Consider the following 20,910-nt stretch of genomic DNA (forward strand, 5'->3'; position numbering starts at 1 on the left):
ACTCAATACTTCAGGATTTATTTTCACCTTCCTCCTTTCTATATTTATAGTTCCCCAAGTAGTAAGAATTCAAGATCCTGTAATTATCAATATATTCACTTAATTTTTATATCTTTCATATAACCATTTAACCACATGGGTCTTCTCCTCCCCCTCAACCCAAGCTTCAGTTCCTCTGGTTATAGGTTATTCTAACATGATTAAAGTCCCTCTTTCCTACTATACACTGTCATATTAAAGGGAACAGTAAAATAGTTTATTCTTTTGTTCAGAATAATATCCAGGGGTATAATGTACGTTACCTGTGCAGGGTCAGCTGTCTAATTTTGCCAGGCCCAGTTCATAATGGAAATGCAGGACCTCAGCAGGGACAGGGAAGTCAATCTCTCCTTCCTATCAGCTGTCATCCCAACCCACAGCTGACAGGGTGACCCTGCAAGAAATGGCAAACCTCTGCACTGGCATCCACTTAGTACCTGGATCAGTTGTGAAAGATACGTTTGCCCCCAGGAAACATGCTGTGGCACTGTCAACCCAGGCACGGGATGATGAGCCCCATGCTCCTTCTCTAGATTCTGCAGGGAACACACAGAGACCTTGACTTTCCCCAAGACCCCTGTCTTGGCCTCCAGCGAGGTGGAGGTCAAGAGGATGTAGGCCGTTTTCAACCGATGTGACCTGGTTACTGCCCTAGGTATAGGGGTCAGGGGTCAAAGAGTGGGATCAAGAAAGGGAGTCAGGGCATGTCCCAAGGCCACAGAGGATGGGGGTTGGGCTGCCCAGAGCTCCTCCCATGGAGTCATGGAGGTGGCTGGAGGCAGCAGCATGTGTGGGCTGAGGTCCCTAGTCCCTGGCACATGCTCCACTGAGCCGTTGGACTTCACTTACAAAACATAAACTCAAAGATAACACTGTTAAACATTTCAAGACAGCGACCAGAGAGTATTCAACTCCAACTGTTCAAGTGTAAGGCCTTCTAAAGTGGGGTCTTGTGCAATCGTACCAGACACGTCCATGAAGTCAGCCCTGTACTTATTATACAGTGACTGTGTTAAGGGGACTCTTCTTTGCCCAGGCCCCTCGAGACAGAATGGTGGTGGTAGTGTGGTCCATGGGGACTTTTAAGAAGGAGTGAGTGGAAACAAAGGGAAGTAGAACCCTGTGGCATGAGCAATGGGGTAGATGGACAAGAGATATTATCAATCAAGAACTCCCTGAGAGAAAATACCAGGTCCTGCTATCATGCGGCGGAACTCAGAGTACCAGGCTTTGTAGTATTTATGGAAATGTGACTGGAATTTAATCAAAGGATGTTCAAACTGAAAGGGTGGTGACACTTGTACCTCAGTCTTTCCCACTGGTTTATTAGCTCAACAGCAATTGATACCTGCAAAGTTTGGCTTTTGTCTCGGAAATCCCTGCTATGTGCTTGTCACAGGAGAGGCGCTCAACAAATGTCAGCTGAATGAATCAATAGAACCCACATAAGTTCAAACATCACATTTAAGGTAATTCAGTCTAGTTAATATTCTACTTGGTTGAACTCTTAGTATTATGAAAATATTCTTTCTTCCTTGCTAAATTATGGAGCTCAGTAAAATCATGCAGGTTGATTTAGGAAGAGAATCATTATTTTTAGTATGTTTTTTTCTAGGAGGTAATTTCTTCTGAGAATCAAAAATTAAAACAAATATGCAAGTCACATTTTAAGACACCCATTAGCTTTTGAGGTGGCCAGGTACACACAAAAAAAGTGAATGCTACACTAACAAAATAAGCAGGAATCAGCACCCACCGTTATTTAATGTCAAACTATGTGATGCTTTATGTTAATTTATCCAGGGACAGAAGTCTTTATGGAGAATTTGGTAAGTAACTTTCTCATGCCCTATTTGCAGTAATAGAATAGGAGTACACTGTGAACATGAAGAACCTCTGCTTCAATACTGGGTCCCTGGAGCCTGCACACTGTCCAAAGGTCCTATGTGACAACACTGTCCAAAATGCATTCCTCTCTCTGACTCATTTCTTAATTCTCCACCTCGAGGAGAATAACGTGGAGATACTAGAAGAGAATGTCAAGAAAATACATTTTTGCATTCCGTCGTTTTTTGCATGTCTTCTGGGACCCCACCTTTGAGGTAAATAGAAGTGACCAGGACACTTCATTGAGTGCACCTCTCTCAGGCCTTTCTAGACTCAGATAAAATTGGTCCTAGGAAAAATCCTCTCAGTGATCTCAGTAGGTCCTTTCTCTCTCTGTATCCTAACTTGGACATCTAGTGTTTTAATGACTTTCTATTATATCTCATCCAAAGAGGTTCTCAAGGTATAGTGGATAAAGCATTTAACCAGAGTTGGAAGGCCTATTCAAGGTCATATTCTATAGCTTACTGGTAATATATAACCTTAAGAAAATCATATTTTCTGAGTTTCTATTTCATCATCTTTAAAATTTGTATATTTGTATTGTCTTGTGAATTATATATGTTTACAGCGTAAAATCTTTTCAAACATGAACTATTCAAACATTTTAGAAACGTACTGAGTGATCAAGGGGGGATTAGGCTTGAGGAGTTAGCTTTTTCATTTTCATATTAAATTTAATAGAGAATTTAATATGAAAAGGTTGTCTTTGTTATATTTGTCTTTTGGGCAAATAATAAACATATCTTGGTAGAATTCAGCAAGTAAAGTGTGTTTATGCAGGTGTACATATTTGATAAGAAGAGTTGTGAAAGGAGACGTTGAACAATATGTGTTGCAGCCTTCTGTTCTCATTCTTTAAGCCTCTCTTGCTCTTAAAGTTTCAGACTCTGAGTCATGCATGTCGATTTTTAAAAAATCAACACTTTCATGATGTAACTAAACTACAGTGAGAGAACTGAGGAATTCACAACCACCAGCCAGTGCTCTCAGTTCGTCTGTTTTGAACTTGATTGACTCAGCAATTATGCTTTGATGTGGTAAAAAGGATATTGGGCAGCTGGGATAGATGTGAAATAACTAATTTAACAATGAACTGAGTATGAAAATTTCTGTCTTCCCTAGTGCTAGCCTATATTGATTATGTCTGAGGCTTTTCTGTCGTGAGTCTTAAAACCAAAACATTCTTTAATACCTATATGAATATCAAAAGGCTGATGAAAGACCCAAATACAATAGTAATAGCATAAAATATTACATTTGTCTAAATGATGATGTGGTATGTAAATAACCTGTTTCAAATTGAGAAAAAATGTCAGGGCAGATTATTTGAACTATTTAAAAGTGTGGAACAATACTTGATCAAAAAACACATCACAAGAAAACCTCATAATTTCCTGATTGATGTTCCATAAAATCGCCTAAGTTTGTGTCTCTTGAAATAGTTATGAACTTGTGGAAAGACATTTCTACTCCCATTAGAGAAAAAGTCAACCTTAAACTTTAAATTAAATGCTAAATTATCATCGATTTACCAGCCATACCTAACCCAATGAAGTAGTCTATTATCTATGTGCCTGCAAAAACATTTACATTGCTTTAAAGACATTTTAATTTCTCTAGTAGCTCGAGGAAGAGACTTAGAAGGTAATACTTGGAATTAATTGATTTGCTCAAGGTATGTGTCAGCAAAGAAGATAGCACACTTAAAGGGGGATAATTAAGGATAGTTAATAAAGAAACCATTTCCAAAGGCATGAGCTTGGCTAAGGAAACCGGCAAAGGATGGCACACCACAGGACTAGCAATAGCAGGAAGCTCTTTCCATCTTAGATCTGAAGAGGAATGGATATTAGAACCCGGAAAGAAATGCTGCCATTGCTTTAGAAGTAGCGGTGGTCATAGCAGGAGGATGCCAAAACGGTGATTCAACGTTTGATAGAATGACACACCGTTGCCAACCTGTAGCCTGGCAAGGGTTAGCCAGGGAATAAATACTCTGATCACATTCTCCTTCCACATGTAGATCTGCTGCTATGCCTTTCCATAGGCCAAATCCAATGGAGGTCAGAGGGAGCCTGTGCAGTTCAAGTTTTCCTTCCCAGGTCGCAGAGCAAGTTGGAGAAAAATAGAGTGTGAATATGGAGGGAAAATAGAAAATCTCTTGCATGCTCAACATTCATTTCGTCAAAAATGTTTTACCTTACAACAAATTTAAATCGTCCCTGAGGCATACTCCCCTTCAAGAAAAATATACTCAGTCACGACTGAAGACACATAACTTCCATTCTTCATGCTGAATATTTCAGCTGCATTTATTGTTTTCCTACATGAGGCATAGGTAATGCTGGACTTGCTCCAAGTTTTCTAAAGCAATTTCTTGAAGCAGTCAGTTTTAAGAAAAGTTGTCACTATCACACACTTGATGACATTTCATAGCATAAAATATACCTATGGATTTCCTAGGGATTCATTTTTTCTGTTATTTTTTCAAAAGATTGCATTCACTAGCTTACACATATATTAAACTGGGGTGTGGGTTATTTTTGTGGGGACTGAGAGATGCTCTGGTTTTGCAGAATGATAGTTGACTTAGGCCAGGTGCGGTGGCTCACGCCTGTCTTCCCAGCACTTTGGGAAGCTGAGGCGGGTGGATCACGAGGTCAGTTGATCGAGACCGTCCTGGCTAACACAGTGAAACCCTGTCTCTACTAAAAATACAAAAAAAAAAAAAAAAAAAAAATTAGCTAGGTGTGGTGGCTGGCGCCTGTAGTCCCAGCTACTCGGGAGGCTGAGACCGTATAATGGTGTAAACCCAGGAGGTGGAGCTTGCAGTGAGCCAAGATCGCGCCACTGCACTCCAGCCTGGGAGACACAACAAGACTCCATCTCAAAAAAAAAAAAAAAAAGAGAGAGAATGATAGTTGACTTATAAACACGTGTATATTAAATCATGCATTTGTTTAGATGAGTTTAAAAGGTTAATTGCCTTTGAGGATTTGCTGTTGTTTTCACTTGTTGAAAACAATTTTGTGAATACATTAATTTTAAGGGTATATGCAGATGGTATGAACAGAAAAAATTAGCTACCCACTAATGAATTTGTAGGTGAAAACATCTTAGATAGGTGCTCTAAAACGAGGAAACGGACGTGATGAATTACTTGAACATGTAAAGAGAAAACACACTATGGCATTCCACTCAATAAATCCCAGTACAATGTATTAGATTTATTTCCGTCTATTCTGTCTGAATCCATTTAAATCTTTTAGACTGCTTTGTAACTAATACACAGCAGTGACAAAAAAGAAGCTCATTTCCCCTTTTCATACACACCTAAATTCATTGCCATTTTCTCCTTGGTCCTTGAGGAGTGACTAGCAGCAGTAATTGTTTTCATTTTTTCCTATCTGAGAATGTGTTTTTGTTTTCCTTTACACTCTGATGCGGAAATCACTGCTTCTGTGCACTTGTGGATGTGCTAGCAATAAATATAATTTAACAAAATGCTGAACTGAAAATTAACTAGAAAATAACACATGAAGTCATTTGCATTAAATGTAAATTAGGTAAGAATGAAAACTGAAATGATGGATTTTGTGTATTTCTTTTTTTTTTTCTTTGAGATGGAGTCTCGCTCTGTCACCCAAGCAGGAGTGCAGTGATGCGATCTCGGCTCACTGCAACCTCTGTCTCCTGGGTTCAAGGAGTTCTCTGCCTCAGCCTCCCGAGCAGCTGAGATTACAGGTGCCCATCACCACGCCCGGCTGATTTTTGTATTTTTAGTAGAGATGGTGGTTTCACTATTTTGGCCAGGCTGGTATTGAACTCCTGACCTTGTGATCCACCCCCCTCGGCCTAACTCATCTTAAGTTCATGGTGGAGTCTACGTTTTTGCTTCATAGATGATAAATTCATAAGTTTGGGGTAGACAACAGTTTTTTTAAAACATCTCTAATAGGCATTTCGCTGAAGGTTATAAAGGAATCTTACCATAATCTCAAAACACAATACATCTAAAATATTAGAAATGATTTTTAAAAGATAAAGATAAGTGTACTGTAGTCTGAAAAATGAAATAATATTGTCTTAATAAAAATTACCTATATTTAAATATTTTGGTGGGCTCTTAAATTCATGGGATAGAATATATTCTCCATTGAACCCATCATTAATGAGTCAATCAACCATAAATTAACCATTAGTTTGTCTTTTAAGCAGAATGCTATATCTCACTTATGTATGTAGCAGGTTGATAATTTAATATATATTACTATGTGTAGAAAAACATTAACTTAAAGACATAAGGTTTCATAAAAATAAAATAATAAAATTTGTCACATTATCATAATCAATAATTATTTGGAATAACTATTATTTACTTTAAACTTACGTAAGAAATACTGTGCAATAATAATTTAAAGAATATTGGCCGGGCACGGTGGCTCACGCCTATAATCTCAGCACTTTGGGAGGCCAAGGCAGAGAGATCACGAGGTCAGGAGTTCGACATCAGCCTGGCCAACGTGGCGAAACCCTGTTTCTACTAAAAATACAAAAAACTAGCTGGTCATAGTGGTGGGTGCCTGTAATCCCAGGTACTTGGGAGGCTGAGGCAGGAGAATCACTTGAACCCAGGAGGCAGAAGTTGCAATGAGCTGAGATTGCACCACTGTACTCGAACCTGGGCAACAGAGCGAAACTTTGCCTCAAAATAATAATAATAATAATTTAAAGAATATTAACGCTAGAATTAATAATATATGGATTAAATTCTAGCTTTAACACTTACCACCTGTGGGAGTTTGGCTTATTTCCATTTTCTTAGTCTTTTTTCTCATCTGTAGCTCATGTGGGTTTTGTGAGGATTAAATGAGATAATATAATGCCTCCGAGAAGGCCTGCAATGAAGTAGAGATGCAATAAATTTTAGTTCAGTGTTTTTCACTTTACTTTTTGCTTTTTTGTTTTCTTTTTTTTTTTTAAATTTGAGACAGAGTCTTGCTCTGTCGCCCAGGCTGGAGTGCACTGGTGCGATGTTGGCTCACTGCAACCACTGCCTCTCAGGTTCAAGCAATTCTCCTGCCTCAGCCTCCTGAGTAGCTGGGATTACAGGTACATGCCACCATGCCTGGCTAACTTTTGTATTTTTAGTAGAGATGGAGTTTCACCACGTTGGCCAGGCTGGGTTTGAACTCCTGATCTCGTAATCTGTCCTCCTCGGCCTCCCAAAGTGCTGGGATTACAGGTGTGAGCCACCACGCCTGGCCACTTTTTGCTTTCTTTAAATTTGAAAGCCATGGAAAAGTGTAAAAGCAAGTTTAGATTTTAAAAGCTACTAAAAAAGAGTAGCTATTATGGAAGCATCAGAATAGCTACTCTTTGCATGTGTGCCATGCACCTTCTAAGTATCATACAATACAAATTTATAGTCATAGTTATTATTCTGTCTTATAGATGAGGAATATGAACCACAAAGATGTTAAGGAGCTATCCTTACCTAGAGTAGAAGGGATAAGGAGTCTACATTTACATAAATATTGTCTGGTTTCAGTACTAAACATTTCAAAATGTAGGGTCCTGCTTTGGTGAAAGTCATAGCCATGTTTACGGTATCCACTGGATGGTCACTTTTCCATATCAAAGTTCCAGTTGTTAGTCTAGCATGCTAATGACATCTTGGCCTTCTGAAAATTGCTATTGGTCACTGGCAGGGAGAATGGGCTCTATGTGTACTTGCAGGCTACTGTTGCTATAGCAACCTGTTTCTGCAAAGCTTCTGCCATTGCCTCCTTAGAGTACCTAGAGCTCCATTTTCAACCTAACTAAGCGTGTCTGTGACTGTAACACTGATAGGTCATTTTATTATGTACCTGTTAATTCTTGTAGAGTAGCAAGTTCCATTCAACCTCTAAAATGCTTCCTGAATCTGTTTATTCTATTCCTCACATAGCCAGCTCCTCCCATTTATCCTGTAACTGCTCCCTTTTTCTTCAAATCTCTTCCCTTGCCCTCTAATTTATCCTCCTGCTTCTACCAGCATTATCTTTCCAAAATAGAGCTTGGGGTTTTTCAGCATCTCCCTGTTTTCAAATACCTACTATGGGATGATGTCCAAATGTCTTGATATGACAAAGTAACCTAAAATAAATTAGAAGTACAGAGAGGTGATGTATTAGTAATAAACAAGGATGCCTAGAATAGTAATGTTGAACTGCAACTTGATTTATTTGACATTATAGATATTACTAATCCAAAAGAAGATAAAATGATGGTCTTGAAATAAATTGTTTATCTTGGGCAATAAAAAATAAGTAACTATGAGTGTTGAACTGTAAATTATATTCATGGATTATTCCTACCTCAGTACTTTGTGTAGTATGGTTAGTTTTTAAAATATTTATCTTGAGGGGAAGTACACACAACAAACTTAAGGACTTCGTTTCCAGGAGAAAAACTGAGCAAATAATACAATGTAACTAATGAGTTTATCATACATGCATTTTTAATAGATAAATAATTTAAGCAAGTTACATGTTTTAAATACCATTTCAGTTAGAAATTGTAATTAGGTAGTTGAGAGGAGTTTTTATACCTTTGGAAAGTGCTTCGACAACTTTATACAACCCACACTCCAACTCTGGCTGTGAAATTTTTGCTCAGTTTGAATTCTCCATCCTTAGAACAAGTAATTATGATAAAATGAAAAAAGAAAACCCTGCACCCCATCATGTTCTTAGCAAAACTACATAGCATAAACTCATGCTACAGGGTTCCAAATAGTCCAAGCTATTTTAGAACAACAGTGTCTATTTTTCATTTTGAATTACTGCAATTTCAGTAGCAGCTGTTGCACTGAAAATTATAATGGTCAACATTTAATCAACACAGTGTTTTTTTCCTTTCATCAATCAATCATTTGCTTCAGTTAGCAGAAAAATCTCAAACTTTTCGTTCCTAGTTATACTTTAAAAGCTTCATTATAATCTGGCCCAACCTACTGATCTCCCATTATTTCCCACTACTTCCTAACATGCAATCTGGGCTCTGTTTCAACAGTTTCCTAACTAACACACCAGCCTCCCTATTCCTCCCGTTACTTCACACTTCTAAAAAACCATCTGTTTTTCCCCTACTCTGTACAAACACTGTCTTTTTTGATATCAAGAGCTAGTCTCACCTTCTCAAGAAAGTTATCTTTGCTTATGTTCATGTAGCTTTATATGATTTCCCCATCACTAGACTTCCATAAACCTCTGAATTTCATCTCTTAATTGCACAGTACTTGTCTTGTTGCCCCACTTTGATTGCAAATTTAATGAAGCAAAAATCAGATTTCAAGTTTTTCTGGTTCCTTTGCAAAATATAACAGTGTTTCTACACAAGAAATATCTTGGTATGTCCTTGTGTGCTAATAGAGCAACATTCATTGCTCTTTCTTCTGAGTTTCTGTAATATTTTACATTAACAGCATCTTATTCTCAGAGTCAAGCCCTTGAACAAAGATACTTGCATATGTCTCGGCCTTCTGTACGCAACTTGAGTTTTCTCAGTCATTGCCATCATTCTTTAGGTATCTCCTCTGTATTATGCAGTGTGCTAAAGCCACTGGAGAAAACAAAATGTGTAAACTTCTGCCATTAAGGAACTCACGGTCTAGTGACCTTCTGGGGACCTAAGACCTTCACATGAGGTGGGATTGGGGCTGCAGCAGTCTCGGGGAATTCATAGAGGAGATCCACTGATCTTGCTCAGCACGGGAAGGACAGAATGGTTGATCTGGGTATTAAAACAGGAGCAAGACTTTGCCAGTGGAAGAGGCACTCTGGGTAAGCCTATTTAAGTAGCAGTAGCAGCTCATGAAAACTCACATATATAAAAGAAACAAAGCATGGTGTAAGTTTAGGGAACAACAGCAGTAGGATGAGAAGACAGGGTAGTAGTGAAAGAAAAGGTTGAAGAGGTGGGTTGAGACTGGGCACAATGGCTCAAGCCTATAATCCCAGCATTTTGGGAGGGTGAAGCACAAGAATCACTTGAACCCAGGAGTTTGAGACCAACCTGGGCAACATAGTGAGACCCTGTCTCTAGAAAAAATAATAAAAAATAATTATCCAGGCACGGCGGCACACGCCTGTAGTCCTAGCTACTCGAAAGGCCGAGGCAGGAGGGTGCTTGAATCTAGGAGTTCAAGATTACAGTGAGCTATTATTGCATCACTAATACTCAGCCTGAGAAACAGAATGAGACCCTGTCAAAAAAAAGAAGGAAGGAGGGAGGGATGGAAGGAAGGAAGGAAGGAGGGAGGGAGGGAAGGAAGGAAGGAAGGAAGGGAGGGAGGAAGGAAGGGAGGGAGGGAGGGAGGGAGGGAGAGATGAAGGAAGGAAGGAAGGAAGGAAGGAAGGAAGCAAGCAAGCAAGCAGGGTGGGGTAGAATCAGAAATATTGATAACTGATGAGGATATTCTGATCAAGGCATTCTCCAATTTGGCTATATATTATTGCTTGGAAAACTAAAAATTATATATAGACCTAGGATTACAACTCAGACCTGGCAGGTGATCAGAATCATCAAGGGTGAACAAAGAGTAAATGGCACCATAGTATCATAACATTTTTCAAGAGATTGATAGACATTTAAATGACTCTTTTCCTTCTTCTTAGTATTTTGGCATTGAGCAATTTTAATTTCCAATGCCCTTACCCAATTCCCTTCTTAAAATGTCATCTTTATGCATCTATTTATAATACATCTATAAAATGTAAAATATATGATGATGATACATGTTTTTGAGCCCTTGATACAGGATGCTTTACAAATATTACCTGTTTCCATACATCCCCTCTATAATCATACCAATGATGATTAATGGAGCCCTGAGAGGTTAATTAACCTGAGCTAGGATATGAATCCAACCACCCTGACTGAATAGCCGAAGTGGTAAACCACTATTACATACAGCCACCCTGCCAAGTGCAGAGCAGGTGTTGTCACCACTCCAGGCCGTGGACAGACGTTCCAAGTTGTAACCACCTGTGGGGTATTCAAGCCTAGGGAGGTCATCTGAAATAACACAAAGGGAGAGGGACAAAAATTAAAGACACACACACAAAAGAAGTTGCTTTTAGCTCTATGTACTCTTCCATTTGGATAAGCAACTCCTAACCATTTCTTTGTGCTGAATCTGATAGAAAGCTGAGTACATATAAAAAAATCCCTCTCTCAGAATGGGAGACTTTGACACCAGATAAGGAATCTCCAAGTCAGGTGCTAGCTAGGGGTGCTGCAGAATTCAGCCTCAGGACTCTCTGAGCAGGTTTTCACTGAGGGTTTGTCAATAAAATGTTTGCTGATTCAACTTGTATGGGATCACTTCATGTTTGAGAATATTTCTATATCACATCTCTATGTCATTATTTACACCTATGATATTTTTCCCTTTGCTAATCAAGAGGTGTCCATTTATGGAATAGCCAGATACAGCCATTTCTAAAAGCAAATGTATTTCTATTATATTTTTGTTTCTTATAGTTCCTTTTTGCTCATTTTTTTCTGATTTGACTATCAAATATTATTCACTATATACAGTACTTTAATTTGTTGATGTGGGTGAGAAAAGTTAAAACATTGCTTGTAAAATAGGGGGTTTGATTTATCACTAGAATTTGAAGTTCAGAAAGAGATGAGTCAGCATTTTTCTTTGGTTGTTTATTTTTTAAGATAATGCATGCAATGGTTATAAGTAAACTCAGAAAGAAGCACACACTATTAAATGGGCATTTTAAAAATATTTTGGAATTTTGGCTCAGATATGTAAATGGTTGAGGAAAAGCATTTTTACTTTGAAATGTTCTAAAATTAACATTCTGATATGCTGTTTCAGATGAATTACTAAAATAAATATAAAATTTGAAAAGTGTGTTTTAATGTGTTATTAAAGTCAAATGATGATAATAGTAGAAAATAAAATTTCACTCCTAACTTACATTTAGTATTTTTATACTAAAATTTCCCTTCAGATGACCAATATGAACTACAATAAAATATTCAATATGGTTAACAAATCAGTGATAGGAAACTGGCAATTTTATTCATCCAAGTAGTAGTCTTTAACTTACAGAAATTATAATTTAACAAAAGTTGACAACACATTGATTTAATTTATATTTTTCTTTTAATGTATTACGTTAAAATATAATTTAGTATTTTTGGAAACAACAGGGTTTACTGAATGGTCATTACAAACATATTCTGTCTGTGAATTTGCATATCTAAAGAGATAAAAGACAAAGGTCATTAGAAGAAGTTTCTAATTTGATAAACTTGAAGTTAAAAGAGTTTTTTTTTAAAATGTAAACAGAATCATTAGAAAGACGCTATTTCTTCTGATTAATATTGCCTCATTTCTCAGCCTGCCCAGTACTTTTCAATATGGTTGCTTTTCCTCCACAGTAACAAGATGTTTGGCTGGGCACGTGGCCACTCAAAATGAAGACTTCATTCTTGGCCTGCCTTGCAGGAAGATATGGCCATGTGACTGAGATCTGGCCTATGGAATGTGAATAGAAATATATTGCACCTCCTCTTTCCTTCTTTGTCTATTCATTTTTTCTAGTTTCTTGGAACTTGGATCAGCTGCTGAAACTCCATATCATATTATGAGGGGAAAGGCCATAGTCCACTAGAGTTACTGGTATAGAAAGCTGGAAAAAGCCTGGGTCCCCAAGGAATTTTTTGAGCAATGCTATCATGTCACTCCTGGATTGCCTACCTACAAGACATTTTTAAATGTGAGATAAATAAACCTTCATATTTTTCATCAACTATTTTTTTCTTCTTTTACTTGAAGCAGTATTTTATTCTAACTAGAACAAATTAAGAACTAAAATTTAGTAAACCTAAAGTATTTCATTGCATCAAAAAACTTATGAAATAATTTAACACCGTAATTATCGGACATAAATAGATAAGCTAACAAAAGGATATGTAGGATGACAAAATGAACTCATCCAGCAGTTTCAAAAATCATTTTAGTCTTTAATTTTTTAAAATTGTACTATGCTATACATAGAATATAATACACATAATTGCACTTGTACAATTTTTTAAAATTAGGATGAAATGAGCACCTCTATGACCACTGCTAAAATTAACAAGTATAGAGCACCCACTTTCAGTATATTTAGAGCCTCTATGTACTCCTCACTAACACATCCCTCTCCTTGGTCTATATCCCAAATGCAACTGCTTCCCCAGCTTTTTGTTCATCAGTCACATATGCTGCAATGTGTTTTTATCTGCAAGTAACATCCGAAAAATTTGCTTAGAATTCGTTGTTTTTAGCATGACATAAATTGAATCATGTCAGTGCTTTAATTTTAATGTTGAAAGAGAAAAAATACAACATTGACTAATTCAAGTTTGCTATTCCCACAGAATGTTTGGGCACTGCAGACCCACCAAACCTTTTCCCAAGAATGAATGAGTCTTAAGATTCCTTAAGATCCCAGTTGCAACATTCTTCAAATAATAGTTATTGATTAGTGTAAACAACTCCTCACCTGCACTCTGAATTATAAGGGATTCTGAGTTGACCCATTTAGACTGAGCCTGTAGATTTGCTGTAAAACGTGAGAGTGTGCTCTAAAGACATTTCACCATAGCTCATATATCATTTTTTTTCCTTTGTCAGAATTGAAGGCAAGGTTGAATAATGATAATCATGTTTATATTTTAATCCAGAAATATTACTTTCTCTATCTTATGGAACTAGTGGTTTAACATATTTATTAATGATTTCACCCAAAAGACACTTCCAAACAGAAATTATTGCTATTTAGTTACAGTCTTCCAAGATAAAGACATACATGTTCTGCCATAATTTTTTTCTAATTTTTGCACTCATTTGTATCTTTCTTAATTGCCTAATTAAGAGTGGAACACAGGTTTTATAAGTTGAATCATTGCTGAGATACCTTATGTTTACAATATTGTAAGTGTGTGCATATGAATTTCTAATCTGTGTCAGGTCATAATCATTTCAGTTTCAATGAATTAGGAGTGACAGCTGCTTAGGAGACAACTTGTTTCTATTACAGCTAGCATATTTGTCATTAGAGTAAGCATCTCTTTGGCAGTTTATTTTGTATTGTTAATAATTATCATTATTTTGACTATGGGGCATTTAATTTCCACATTTAACATTTGGTACTGTTATGTAAGTAACTGACTCATAAAATAAAATCCAAACCGTCAACATTTTTGCAATCATAGGCAGGACAAGTAAGCAAATTAGATGAATATAAGACCTAAATTAATGGGCATGTGAATCATACAGAATTTATTAATAAGAATGCAGATGAATTACAGCACTTCATTCTATACTGATGCTGAGAGTTCGTTCGACTTATTATGGTAGTTACAAAAATATCCTTTCTCTTTTTTATTAAAAATGAGGATATCGACTATTTTATTTATTTTAATGATGTCTATGCCGGGAGTAAGAAAATATGTATAAAATATGGTACACATGGTGATGACTGAGGGCGGAAACATGATTATCATTGGCTGCAACATATCCATTGTAGTCCCAGCAATCTTGATCTGACATATTATAAGCTTCAAATGGCTACAAGTTACAAACCACTTAGTTTGGGTTATTCTAATGAGTCATCAGCCACAGACAATCAGATGTCCCCTTTTCTGTGTAGATCCCTAATATTCTAAAAGCCTGAGAGCTTCTATGCAGCATTCATTATCCTTCCCACATTTGAATGACATAAATTGATCACAGAAATATCCTGTGATGTACCCTAAGAGAAAGAGTCCTCCTATCACACACCCTGGGTTTGAACCCAAACTCTGTCATTTATTTTAAAAAGCCGTGTGATCTTCAGATATTTGTTTAAGTTCTTCATGCCTCAGTCTTTTCATCAGCAAAATGGGAAAAAATAGTAATATTTGATAGGATTTGCTGTGAGGATGAAATGAGAAAACACATTCTAAGCCCTTAGAAAAAAGCTCAGCACATCATAAGCACTAACAAAAGTCAGGTTTATTATCATCCTAAGTGACACTTATAATTTGCTGATAAGTAAATGAGTCTAGAGACATTTTACTTAAAATACCAAAGAAAATCACGAGCAGATGTGGGTACAAGTGCCCCAGAGTCCATGGTCTTAAATTGGCACCTTCTCTGTCTTATTTCTGAGAACAAAATTTTAAATTCCTCACAATACCAAGAATTATGGCATTGAACATCTAAAAATTGAGCTGTATCCATATTTTGCTCATTAGGATCAGAAATAAATATTTCTGCGCTAACAATTTTTTAGAGTGCTAGGACAGACCTATGTCTTAGTCAATTCTGTACACACAGGATTAGCGTATCTTACAGATAGTGGGTGCTCAAAAAATGTTGGTTGAATGGGTAATTTCTTAGTTTTGGTCTGTGTGCTCTGCAAGATGATTCCTGAACTGAAGGCATTCTCAGTCCTCATCCCATTGTCCCGCAGTTGATTAGGTCAAGCTCTATGTATGCAGAAAATGGTCATAATTTTTACATTTCTTATTCTCATCTATACCAAAATCCTGAATTTCTCTATGAATATCATGTAATTTCTGCTTATTCTATAAAGTAAGTATAAAAAATGAATACTTTGTCAATGAAATAAATAGCAGAATTTAATGACATTAAAAGGTTGCTTTGGAGACCACATTTATTATCCTATGTGTCCAATAGAGTGTGCTGGTGTACTATGTAACAGTAGAGGTTTCGGGCAATGGTAGTGCATTAGATTTATTTTGACTATTTGGTTTGCTTAACACAGTTAAATTAAAGAATGAGACTACATCCCTTAATTAAAACAAAATGTCTGCCAATTTAGTGTACCATGTGAATATTTACAAAAAGAGAAAATGAAAATGATAATTGAGTTTTCCTTTTCAGATGGTCTCGTGATTCAACATCCTACCTCATGGATATAAAATTGTAACACTTCTGGTTTACGTATACTAAAACTGTATACTCTGCTTAGTTATGTCTAATAATTTGAGCTTTTCAAATTTAAAAAAAGTGCCTTATATTTTGCATAGGTTATAACTCATGAACTCATCATATGTCTGTTGATTTTATTCAACAATAATAAAACCCTTGCCAGGGATATGATTATAAGAGTATATTAATGCATTTAATCCATTATTTATTTTTCAAATTTAACCTGAAGTGGCATACAAAACTGTCATCAGCAAGCAAAAAAATCAAGATGAACAGAAATCATACTAAAAATACTCCCAAGTGATTAATATCTAGTCATATTTTATTTTTCATGGAATAGTTAAGCATTTAGACAAATTAATGCTCCAGTTGCAGTTTAGGAGCAAGTATCTTTGTGATTTCATTTTTCTTGCATTATGTGTGTGTGTGCATGTGTGTGTCCCATGGGAAACTGGCCAAGAACATGGCTAAATAAGAATCCATGTTTATGCTACTTGGGAAACTGGGTAGTCTGGCAGTGTATTGGCATTTTTGATTCCATACAATATGGCAAGAATTTTCAACTCAGATGCTGTAGTAGACATTTGTCATTTTTTTTTGACTGCTCAGTATTTGAATTCTCTATATATATTTGGAATAGTGTTAAGAGATCTTCTGAGTTTTATAGGGAACAGAATCAACCTTATATTATAGAAACAGAAAATTAGAGATGCTAATTTTGCCATCCTTCTTTACACTAGGCATTGAAACTCTAACAATCACATTCACCTGTTCCACAAATGGAACTGGGGGCTCTTTGGGGCCAGAGAAGCATAAAGTCGTGAGTCTACGTTACCATGATAGTTCTCAGAGCATCAGGGCCCACAATGCAAACTGAAATATTTGTTTCCTCATCAGATAAATTATGTGTATGATTTAGGCTTTTGTTCTCAGCTATGTAACATAAAGCATATGTTACGAGGCCTCCTGCTGATTCTGTAAAATGCCGATTGTTTTCCAACTCACATCAAAGTCAAATTCTGTTGTTATTCAATAACACACAACGGTGAGATACTTGTGATTTCGAAGTTATACTTCTTAGCAAAAGAAATTTAAAGCTTACTCCCAACATTACTGTAGAATGTAGAATTTTAATGAATTGTGCAAATCAAAGGGGAACAGCCCAGATACCAGGTTGTTCAGAAGAGACACAACTTTGAGCAGCCAGTGGCAGAGCATTGTCATGTGGCGATTAAAGCAGGTAATGAATGCTGGATGGAATCAAAGTATGCAAATCTCTACAGCAGATTCTTAAAGTGATTGAGCAAGTTCATGAGCAGAGTCTGAGAGGAAAGACCTCGAAATAAAAAAGCAACAGTCAGCAAAGATAATGTGGGACAAGACTAAGATACATACAAAATCTTTAGCAGAGCTAATTAGATAAGAAAAAGAGAAATGTAAATAAACATAAAACATTTTCTTTTCACCTATTACTTGATGAGAAAATATAAAATTTTACATCAAAATCTTACAAAATCATATATAATTTTATTGAACTTCTTTTAAGTGTGAAATGTAGTTTTCATTAGTTTATATTGATTTTATTAATTGAATATCAATTCTATTAATTCTATAACTGATCTCGAACACAGTGCATCTAAAAGCAAATGAATGAACAAATCAAAGGAAAGAAAGGAAAAGAAAGAAGGAAGGAAGAAAGGAAGGAGAGAGGGAGGGAGGGATGGAGGGAAGAAGAAAGAAACAACAATAGCAACTATCATTCTCATGCTTTGTAGATTGTTCAGGAATGAGTGGACGCCCCTGAGAATTTTCCTCTTTCTTTGGGCAGTGCCTACAGCTTCTTGCACACAGTATTTGCCATGAGGTGCAGGAGTGTGGATTTTGTCTTGGAGAATCCTCCTTCTTTTACAATGCAAAGCATTCTGATTGGCTCACCCAAACTGGTCCCAGGTGTTTCCTAATACACCTCAGTCTTATTTTTGAACTGTATAGTGCTTCTGTTTGAGATTTCTGTTCATTGAATCTGATTTGAAAATGAGTATCCTTCTAGCTTCCCTAGAATCTCATTTCCTTTTTTCAATAAATAAAACCTAATTTCAAGGGAGGTGCTTGGGTTCCATGTTGCTCATTGGTTGATTTACTGTAGACACTGCGTTGGTTTTATTTAAGTAACAGTGAAATTTTCCAGCCATGGCTCCTACCACAGTTATTTATAAGTATAATATCTCTATATAGGTATTTCCTATCCTGCATTCAAAGATGATCTGTGGAGTGCTGACATTCAGAGGATAGAATGGATAGGGTTTGCTGAACAATTAAAAAGAATGAGAAAGACTGGGAAATCTGGTATGATTCTGGTTTAGACAACATTCTCTGAGATGAATACATAGAATAAAAGAGTAGGTTTGTTGGGAAAGATGATATGTTCAGTTTTGGATGTATTTGGTTTGAGGTGCCTGATGGAGTGTCAATATGAAGAAGCCAACAAGGTGTTTGGATGCGAAATAGTTTATGGTGGAAAGAAGATAGAGTATGAGATCAGGCTGACTGCTGTTCAAATATTTGCTTGGCAACTTTCTAGCTGCAGAACCCCAAATGTATAACAAACATCTGCATTTGATTCTCTCACTGAAGAATGGGAATAATAGCACTTGCAGGTAAATTCCCAGTGTTACTTACCTCTGCTGAGTTCATCTTTTAGTGGCTGAAAACTGATTACACAGACAATGAAAATGGAAGAATGGAAAAATGAGATAAAATGTTCCTTCCTTTGGAGTTTCTTATAAATGCACCTTCTTCTTAACTATTAACTGTCTTCATTGTACTTTGGAGTTTCCATTCCCTCTGATGGCGAGGAAAAAAAAGTTAAATAAGTTATTAAAATGTAACAATCTCCCCAAATTTAAAACTGCCTCCTCATAGTAACTATTAAGTCAATTTGAAGAATTTGAAGTTTAAACTCTCTCTTCTAGCTTTTTTTCTCCCTGCAAAACACTTTTTTTTGCCTCCCCATCCAACTTCCTAAGAGGACATCTGAGTGCGGAGGAATGTGGTATTCTCATCCAAGAGGAGACTGCGGTGAAGATAAGGGCTCGAGAAAGAAATGCTCTGTTGTCAGCTCTGCCAACAGCAAGTGATATACGGTTAGGACTGGAAACCCGAATGAGCAGTGTAGAGTCTCAGCCATCCCACTGCGCTAGCATCCACTGTTGAATTCTATGTTTGCTGATCTTTGCCTTAGGTATGAATTCTAAACTAGTAGTTTCCCCTGTCCAGATCCCTGACTTCTGGGGTCCATAGATGCTCTTACTCACCTGTACTCTTTTCCAGGACTCATAAAGCCTCCTACATGTCATCCAGAGATTGTAGGAGGGGCTATGTCTGCTGGGGCACAGTCTCAAGCCCATCTATCGTGTCTTTCTGTCACTTTGTATTTGTGGTAACACACAGTATGCTGAAAAAATAAAGAAATTAGAACGCAGGACCAGATATTATTGGATTTTTCTCCAATTTATTTAGTCCCCTTCTTCCTTTCCCTCTCTCTCCCCTCTCTGTCTCTCTCTCTTTCTCTCTCTCTCTCACACACACACACACACACACACACACACACACACACACACACACTCTCAAATAATCCTCTTCCCCACATTCCCACCCTCCATTCTCTCCATTTTTGTCCCAGTTTAGGGATGAAGGCACTAGATATTTCTTATGACTCAGGTAGCATCTTCACCCACGGTAAGGGCCCACGCAAATCTCCCTGCTCTCCAACGGGAAACCTTCCCATGAAGGAAAACTTGCATGCCTTTCTGTCTGGAACCTTCCTTACATCACTATTTTTCCCCACTCTATGGGCTTTTTTATTCTAGAAAATTATCTTTCCCAACTTTCCCTAGGAACATATATTTCATGGATTTGCCTGATGGTAAGAAAAATAAAAAAATGTATTTCCAAGAGGGAGATGATATTGGGGGATTTTTAAAAATTTATCATCCCTGTTAGATAAAATTGGACAAAGTATACACAGACTGAAGATATAACAGAGATATTGCAAAGAGGTTTCAGGTTGCATGCTTGCTTATGACTGATTTTCTGAACTTCTGTGTTGAGAGGTCTTTGAAGACCACAGCTGACTTGGCAGAAAATATTCACGATTGATTAGCCATGTCCACTATGAAAGTGGGTGAGACGGGTTGCATCGTAGGTTGCACATAATTGCCATCACGGATATAGTGAAAAGGTCATGGAATTTGGGGTCAAATAGATCTGACTTATATTCTATCTTTTCAGCTTGTTTTCTGTTAAATGAACTTATATTCTTAGATATTAATTGCTTTTTGAAATATATGTGAATTCTTTTTAATTTTATATTTTATATTCACACACTCTAGAAGCCTTTAAAAAATTACATCTTGGCTTTGTGCATCTCACAGTTTCAAATGAGATATATTTCTTTTAAAAACAAAATACGTTTTGATATCTTGATTCAAAGGTATTTTATCTAGTGTCCATTGGAGTTAATTCTACTAGCAAGCTGCTCCTATTTCATAGGAAATTATTGAATTTTATTTCCATAAAATTCAAGTTATGATGACAAAAAAGGGACATTTTATGTGCCTACAGTAAAAATTTGTTTTCTGTTTTATTGTACCCTGGGAAAATATTCTATCAGGACAAAATTTGAAATAACCAATTCATTTGAACAAATAGTATAAGATTTATTTTTCCCTCTGGACAATTTCTTGTTATTTGTTTATATTATTTCTGTACTTTATCTATATTTTTATTTATGTTAGATAATATGTAAATTTTACCTATAAAATGGGAAGTACTGGCTATAGTACCTTCACACTCCATTAGGATTACTAACATATGAATATGCATAACCAAAACAGATGTTTTGTGTGTTTTACCAACTAAACTATGTCTGGGGCCACATTCTTCAATCCATGGGAAGATTCAAATAATGCTAAACTGGTTTGATTATT

At 36.6% G+C, this 20,910-nt stretch overlaps 1 long non-coding RNA gene across 1 annotated transcript in view; it reads right to left on the reverse strand.

The window, feature by feature from the left end:
- The window catches only part of LOC112427438 (uncharacterized), a 160,963-nt gene that overhangs the window by 14,380 nt on the left and 125,673 nt on the right, over positions 1-20,910 (reverse strand). Inside the window, exons 2-3 of the long non-coding RNA XR_011614891.1 lie at positions 19,237-19,376; positions 18,602-18,766 (exon numbers count right to left, since the gene is read on the reverse strand). This is a non-coding gene — a long non-coding RNA (uncharacterized lncRNA). The remainder of the gene's footprint in view (positions 1-18,601; positions 18,767-19,236; positions 19,377-20,910) is intronic.

This window comes from Macaca nemestrina, chromosome 16, assembly GCF_043159975.1.
Source record: "Macaca nemestrina isolate mMacNem1 chromosome 16, mMacNem.hap1, whole genome shotgun sequence".
NCBI lineage: Eukaryota > Metazoa > Chordata > Mammalia > Primates > Cercopithecidae > Macaca > Macaca nemestrina.